The 7,533-nt window shown below is 48.9% G+C and overlaps 1 long non-coding RNA gene across 1 annotated transcript; it reads right to left on the bottom strand.

Annotated features, from left to right (window-relative positions):
• Nucleotides 1-639: 639 nt before the first annotated feature.
• On the bottom strand, nucleotides 640-5,540 carry LOC102006000. The gene is made up of 3 exons (XR_259721.2): nucleotides 5,423-5,540; nucleotides 2,590-2,784; nucleotides 640-905 (listed from the first exon to the last, which is right to left on the bottom strand). It is a non-coding gene; the product is annotated as an uncharacterized LOC102006000 (long non-coding RNA).
• Nucleotides 5,541-7,533: the final 1,993 nt, after the last annotated feature.

The raw sequence follows: 7,533 nt of genomic DNA, 5'->3' as shown, positions 1-7,533 counted from the left end.
TTATATCACTGGCAGGGCAATAGGGTGGTTTACACCAGCGCCACCACAAACGTGGGAAAAATGTATTGCAGTTCAGCACTAGGACAGCTACAAAGTCACTAGGTGAAAGACATTGTCTGGCCTCTGTGATGCCAAGGGACCGCCAACTTTGACTACAGGGTCACTGCAGGGCACATGACGGTATTTATGAACTTGCCAAGTGGAAGAACTGAGGCCCAAAGAAATTAAGCAAGTTGCCCAAGGCCACAGCAACAGTGACTGACCCCAGATCTTTTTAATCCCTGAGTCTGTTTCTTCCCTCTACTTCATGGTCATCAGTCTCTCACAGGCTCCAGCCTCTTCCTGAGTGGCCAGCTGCCCTCTCCTGATTGTCCTGTCTTGAGTTCACTCTCCCATCTCCTTGCTGCTCAACACCTCAGCCTCTTCCCTTTGGCACAGTCCCTCTTCACTGAGATCCCGATCCTGACACCTTGTTTTCAAAGGCAGATGAAGGCTGAGTGGGTGTCGGAGGAATTGTCACTCTAAAGAGAGCAGAATAGCAAAGAAGACAGGCAGGCTTGACAAAGTGACAATGCAAAGCCCAGAAAAAGGACTCAAGACAGCATGATTTGCTCAAAAGAGATCAAATTCTAAGGGACAGCAACTCTGTGCCACTATGACTTTAAAATTGTGCTAATAGTTTCAACCTTTTCGTCGGCAGCGTCAAAACACAAGGTACTTTTCCTTGTGCTGGAGATGTGGGAGATCTTGAAATAGGGAGATGTGGGAGAACTTGAAGTAGGGTCAAGCCCACCTGAGAAACTCCTGCAGCTTGAGACAGTACATGGGGCTTTCATCAGAAACGTCCTCTGGCAGGGCAAGGCAGCTGTCACTGGGCTTCTTGCCTCTGGTCAGCTGGGGATTCCCTGGGGGCAGTGAACAGGAAGTAAGAAGATCTGCAAGCTCTCTGTACTTCTACAGGCAAAATTAGGTCTGCATCTGTGTGTTGCTATTGCGTGGTAACACTGCATGCTTCACACATGCAAAATTCATGTGAGATCATGAGGAACAAATCTGAAAGACAGCCATCAGGGAAGGTAATTCTGCCGCATTTGGAGATGTGCCCACTGCTGTGTGTCCAGCTGGCTCAGACCACATCACGAAGCAGCCATGTGCATCACTTGCCAACTCTGTTCAGTGACTTTACATTGGTTGCCTGCAGTAGTCCAAGAGATATATACACCACGGACAGTGGCGGGTGTGCTTAACCAGGGCCAAGCTTCATCTTGGATATCCAGATCCTCCAAGGTTCCCCATGTGTAGACTTTGCCTTATTAATGTCTGTGGCTCCCAGACTCTCTCTAGTGACTCTCAAGTCCACCTGTGCTCTGCTCAAGCCATTCTCCTGAACTCCATCCCCAACTTACGCTGCCCTTTGTGCATCTCTTTCTAGATGCAATGATCTTTCCTAAAAGGCAGCTCTGGCTCTAGGTGCCCATCGTGGGGAAGGAGGCTCCCATCCCCAAACTGAGATCTACAGTCATTCTGGGCCCACTTGCTTTAAAAATTCTGGTAAGCCATGAGGTTCTACTGATTCTATCTCCTAACACTTCTAGCCTCTGCTCCATTCCCTTATAACTGCTTTGGCCTCATCATCTTTGTATTTCATCTGCTTCTGTCTATCTCAAACCATTACAAAATAATTTAGACTTCTATGAGCACTTTCCTACTCTAATCCCTCCCATAACTTGTCATGCTCAGGAGTAAAGTGATAGTAAAGCCCACAGCGTGAGATCACTCGTGACCTTGGCCCCGCCTGCTCCACCACTGTCACTGCCCACGGACCTACTATGCGTGGGCCACAGTCCCAAAACTGTTGCAGTCTCTAGACCCTTATTTGTACCCTGAGTCCCTGCACGCTTGCAGAAAGGTATCGTGCCTACTTTTCCTCTGGTAACCTTCTGCTCATTCTGCAAAACCATGCTCAAGCACCCCTTTTCTAAGTCCTCTTGGAACTGTCCCCCATCTCAGGGGAGCAGGCTGTGTTATCTCTGAGGAGGTGACCCTTGAGTTAAGAGCTGAAGGATGCAAAGAGACCACGATAGACAGCTCAGGGGAAGTGAATCTCAGGTAGAAGAATCAGAAGTGCTGCCCTCAGTGCAGAAAGAAGTGATGGGCACTCAGACCCATCCACTGCGAAATTCCAGTAGGCATTCCACTGCCCCACAGGCGCCATACTGACAGGCTGGTGCTAGAACTGCAGGGACTTGGACTTCTGCATTTCCAATGCCTCTGCTCATCAAGGAGCAGAGGGACAAGAATGGTAGAGGGTACAGAGGGTCATGCTCAGTGGCTGGATTTCTTGCCAGGTGTTTGAGGAGGGCTGCCATGTCCAACAAACATACTAACATCCCGGCCACGAGTCAGCAAATTGAAGTGCTGGGCGTTGGGATGGGGATGAAAGCACAGGCACGGCGTGGAATGCTCTGGAAATTACCAGATGCTCAACTCCTGACTTGCTATGGGCTTTGCCTCACATGCTGCCTTGTCAGAAGTGCTGCCTCTCCTTCTTCCCCAGCCCCTTTCACTTTCCTTCACAGCACTTCTCACCTGAGGTTTCCCTGTTTACTGGAGCATGTGGGTGCTGCCCTCTCCCTCACATACAGCCGGAGTTCCGTGGGGTAAGGACCCAGTTCCTCCACTCTTCCCCTGGCTCTGAGAAAGAATGCCTGGCCCACTGCAGTAGAAACGGTGTTTACAGTGTGCTAACGGCTTCCACTGCGATTTCATGGCTCTGTGTACTTACTGAAAGAGAAAACAACAGAAAGAATTTCCATATATGTGAAACATAATGTGTCCAATGAGCTATTTTTTAAAGAATAGGAGTGCGGTGCCCATCCTGCGCCAGCCACTTCCCTCCCAGAGCCCCACTCATCTTCAGAGTGTATCTACGAGGTGGTATGTACCAGCAAGTCCTTCACCTTGTGTGTGGCTGTGCTTTTTCATACCTCCACACTCAGTGAGAGACCCTGCCTGGGCCTCAGGACTTGTGCTGTCTGTGTCAGGTTGACATCTCTAAGCGAGTCACCATTGCCTTGGGTGTGGAGGTCACCAGGGAATCAGAACACTGGGGTCCTACGTGTGTGTCTTTATGTTCTGAGCCAGTGGTCAGTACAAAACAGGACAATGATGCACACTTGGCAATCAACTTTTGCAACTGCTCAGACCACAGAAGACATCGTGTGGGGTACAGGATGGAGGGGACACAGGAAGATGACAGCTGAGTAAGATGTTGGGTCTTAGAGCCCAACCTTAGACAAGGGTACAGCCTTGTGGAGTGTTAAGATTTGTGTCTGGATGTCCCCCCAAAGCTTCATGCAGTCATGCAGCTGGCTTCTACAGTTTATGATTGATCCATGGTCCATTGTTGGGATTATAGGTCTGAGTGATACACCTGCCCTGGGGGAGGTAGTTTGCATACAATGTAAGGATGGGAAAGAGGCTGCTTAATACTGCTCCTCCCTTTTGCTCCTGTTGCTTTTGCTGTTTTCAGCCATTGTGAGCCGTTTCCTTCTGCCATGTACCACTCTGCCTTGGAGCCAGCGAAATATGGACTGAACCCTCCACAAACTGCAAACTAAATAAACCTTTCCTTCCTCAATTCTGGGTGTCAGGTATTTTGTCTCAGCAACGAGAGAAAAGTAATCGAGATGTGGAGGTCAGGTCTGGGTCACAGAGGGTTCAGTCTCTGAGGAAGCACTGTCCATTGCTTTCACTGAAGTCCTCCCAGCCATGTCTGGAGAGGGCCATTGTCGTGGAAAACAGTGGCTTTTAACTAGTGGGGAGAAAACCCCAGCGGGAGAATGCCAGATGCAGTCAAGATTTCCCAGTGGTGGAATAACTTCCTTCCTTATGCCCATTTGCAGCCAGGAGAAACAAGAATTGGACAAGTTAAATGGTACAAAGTCAAACAGCAAGTGATGGTAAAACAGAACACAGGACTCTTCGCCTCTGGGGCTCCCAAGATTTCCTTATCAAGAGGAAATCAACCTAATCAAGAGGTTGTGAGGCAGGAGGCAGAGCAAGGGCCAGTAAACAGCAGAAAGCCATGGGGCAAAGGCTTGGGAAACCAGACAGTGCAAGGATGACTATGTCAGAATACCAGGAAACCAATAGACAGAGATCTCTCCTTCCCCCAGGCATGTGCAAAACTGTAAGTGTGCAACCGTAGTCTGCATCCAACTTCATCTGCATTATGGACCCCCCACCCCCCACCAAAGGGTGGATTTGTGGCAATGACATGTCTTCTAAAAACCTTGTATGCTCAAAAGCTCCCCTTCTTGACAGGTGGGCTAAGTCAGATACCTGGTTGGGCCACGACTTTTGTCAATCCCCAGCTATAGATTCTCCCATAATCCCAGGACCTTAAGACACCTAGCATTTGCTCCTCTGGGGGCCATGATTTCTTCTCACTGGCCCTCTCCCACCCTGTGGAGTGTATCTTCACTTCTTTTGCTTTTAATAAATCTTACTCTTGCTCCTTTCAAGTATCCTGCTCAGTTCTTTGTTCAAGACACCAAGAACCTAGACAGAATTTCCCTGAGATTCCTTCAGCTAGTAAGAGTAGCACAAGTTCATTCCCCACCAATGGAAGGTGACCCTAAGGGCCATTCGTGGTAATATTTTAAGTGAACGAGAAATGGAGGTTTCCGAGGGCTATGTTGGTGGTTTCCCACGCGACCACTAGAGGGCACCCGCACCTCACAGATCCGTGGTGGCATCCACTCAGGTGGGGCTCTTTGAGACCAGGGAAAACCTTCCTCATACCAAGGCTTCACAGCAAACTGAGAGCTTTCGCATTTCTCTCTTCCTGCCAGTCTCCGGTTCACAGCCCACCACTCATTAGATGTGGGAGTAACGGATGCCTCCTGCTTGGGGGAAGTTTCAAACCTCCACGGACAAGGCTTTGCATTACACTCGGATCTGCCTGTGGCTGGACTGGGACCACCTCTGTCAGCCCCAGTCATGATATCATCGTTTAACATAGGCATTCTCGAGCTAACTGATGTGGTGGCCAGGAGTGTACATTTGTACCATGTGCAGAGGATTCTGAAGCCACACAAAGGTTGAGAACTGCTGCATTCCAGCTCTCAGAGGTCACACTCCGGATCAGCCTCACCCAGCGGCTGCAAGGCCCCAGAGGGGCCGCTACTTGGGGCTGCTGGACCCAAATTGCAGTACCTCAAGCGGTGAGACAAGGCTGCACCCCCGGCTCCTGCAACTGGGAAGACCGAGTCTTCGCCAAGGTTTGATCCCGCGGGGCACATCTGGAGGCAGCAACCCTTAAAGGGTAAAACCCTTTTGCTTTGGTGTCGGTACCCTTGCAGAACCGTGAACACAAGACCGCAAGAATGAGCTTTTTTGAGGGAGATTTCTTCACTACCTTTCCCAGCAGATTTTGATGTTCCTCTAAGCTGGACTTTGGAAATCAAATTAGAATCCCTTTGGAATCAGAAACAGGGACACACTGTTCCATGATGCCTGATATGGTTTCTCCCAGTGTTCACATGTTGATAATTAAACCTTCAAATTCCATGTTACTGGTATGTGGAGGTAGGGTCTGGGGGAGGGAATTAAAACAGGTGAGGTCACGCGGGGGGAGCCTCCATGATGGCATTAGTAACTTTAGAGGAACAGGAAGAGAGGCCCAGACTAGCACACCTGCTGTGTCTTGCCTGTGGTACCTTCCACCATGTTGTGATGCAATAAGCAGGCCCCACCAGAGGCCAGCATCCTTGGTCTTCCAAACCTCCAGCAACTAAACTTCTATTCTTTATAAACTACCTGGCCTCAAGTACTTTGTTACAGAAATGGAAAATGAACTAAGACAGCACCCTCCTATTTATAAAATGTCCTCACTGGTTGCCCGGTATCAGGAGTCTCCTTTCTAGAACATTCTAATTGAGTTCCTTCCTATGTCTGCAGGATTAAGAGTACAGAGCCAGTGACCCCTTCACCCACCAGAGAACTTCAGCTAAGTATGTTCTGAGTGCCAAGGTTTCCTCTGAACACTCAGGGAGGGCCTAGGAAAGACACGCCCTTTGTCTTGAAAAGAAATGAGAGATGAGAAAGAGAGAGGGGAGAAGCAGAAATCCCTGAGCAAAGGTGTGAGGTTTTCTGGAAGACTCCGCAGAGTGGGAACCCCTTGGGATCAGACCCCTGTGGAGCTGCTGCTATGAATGCGGGGTCTGTGTCCCCAGTTTCTAAATTGGGAGTGAACTGTGAGAGGGAGAAACAGACAGACCCTTCCAGTGTCCCAAAGGTGCCCAGCCTGCAGGCGACACACCCACTGCTGAGCAAGCCCAGCAGGGGGACTGCCATCTAGGCTCGCCCCAGGTGAAAAACAAGTGCGATTAAAATGGTGGCTGTTGGGAGCTGGGGATTTAGCTCAGTGGCACAGCACCTGCCTGGCAAGCGCAAGGTTGTGAGTTTGATTCCCAATACCGGAAAAAAATAAAATAAAATAAAATAAAATGGTGGCTGTTTAGGTCCGGAAGTTCTGACATGGCCTGTGATGTGATAGTAGATAAAATGATGTCTCCCTGTAGTGAAGGCTGACCCCTCACTCAGCGCAGTTCAGTGATGACCGAGGAGAGGCAGTGCTCTGCACCAGCAGCCTGCAGGGATTCAGCGTCCTTCCATGGGGTGGCTTCGTCATCTTCTGGGGCCTCGGCTACCCAGGGGCTTCATACCCAACCACACATAAGGGATGGGGACAGTGGAGGGGGCTGGTGGAGGGGGGACCAGCAGGTCTAAAAAGGGCCCATAACTAGGTTGGTCAAGAACTCAGTTATACAACCTTGTCCAACTGAAAGCAGGCTGGGACATATTGGCCACATATGTGACCAGGATACAGCAATGTGTGGGTTTGAAGTGACTCACATGTTACTTAAAAACAATAAGAACAAAAATCTTTTAACATATGACAAAGGCTGATGTACTAGAATATGACCACATGGTTTAGAAAATCCTTAGAAAGAAACTATTTTGCCTTAAGCCAGATGTCTAGTCAGCAAAATAGTGATAGAACTCTATCTGGGTTTTGAAGAGTGAGTAGGAGTTTGCCAGGCAGAAGAAGGTGGTGGGACTAAGCAAGGCATCATGAAAGAACACAGAATATAAAGACGGTCATGAGGAAACCAGAACTGCAAAAATGAAGAAAGCTAAATTTGGGTCCCTTGGCCTGAGCCCCTGAATTATGTGCTCCAGAGGGAGTCCTGGGTCATTTGGTAACAGGAACATTTACGCTTAAGTTGTTTTGAGCTGGATTGAGTCATCTCCAAATAAACTAGCCTTCATGAATAATTCTTCTAAACTATAGGACTCTTTATTTCTAAGAAAATGAGAACCATTTTTATAGGCAGCTGAATTAGATAGAAATATTATAGGCAGTCAGACAGGGCCAGGCCCTCCAAGGAGCCAACATGAAAGACAAGATAAGACACCTGTGGGCCAGACCACAAGACAAAAGGACTAAATGAATGCAGCCACATA

This window comes from Chinchilla lanigera, unplaced genomic scaffold (genome assembly GCF_000276665.1).
Source record: "Chinchilla lanigera isolate Chin_1 unplaced genomic scaffold, ChiLan1.0 scaffold00007, whole genome shotgun sequence".
Classification (NCBI taxonomy): Eukaryota; Metazoa; Chordata; class Mammalia; order Rodentia; family Chinchillidae; genus Chinchilla; species Chinchilla lanigera.
The sequence above is the reverse complement of the archived record's forward strand: the minus strand, read 5'-3'. Positions and strand labels throughout refer to the sequence as shown.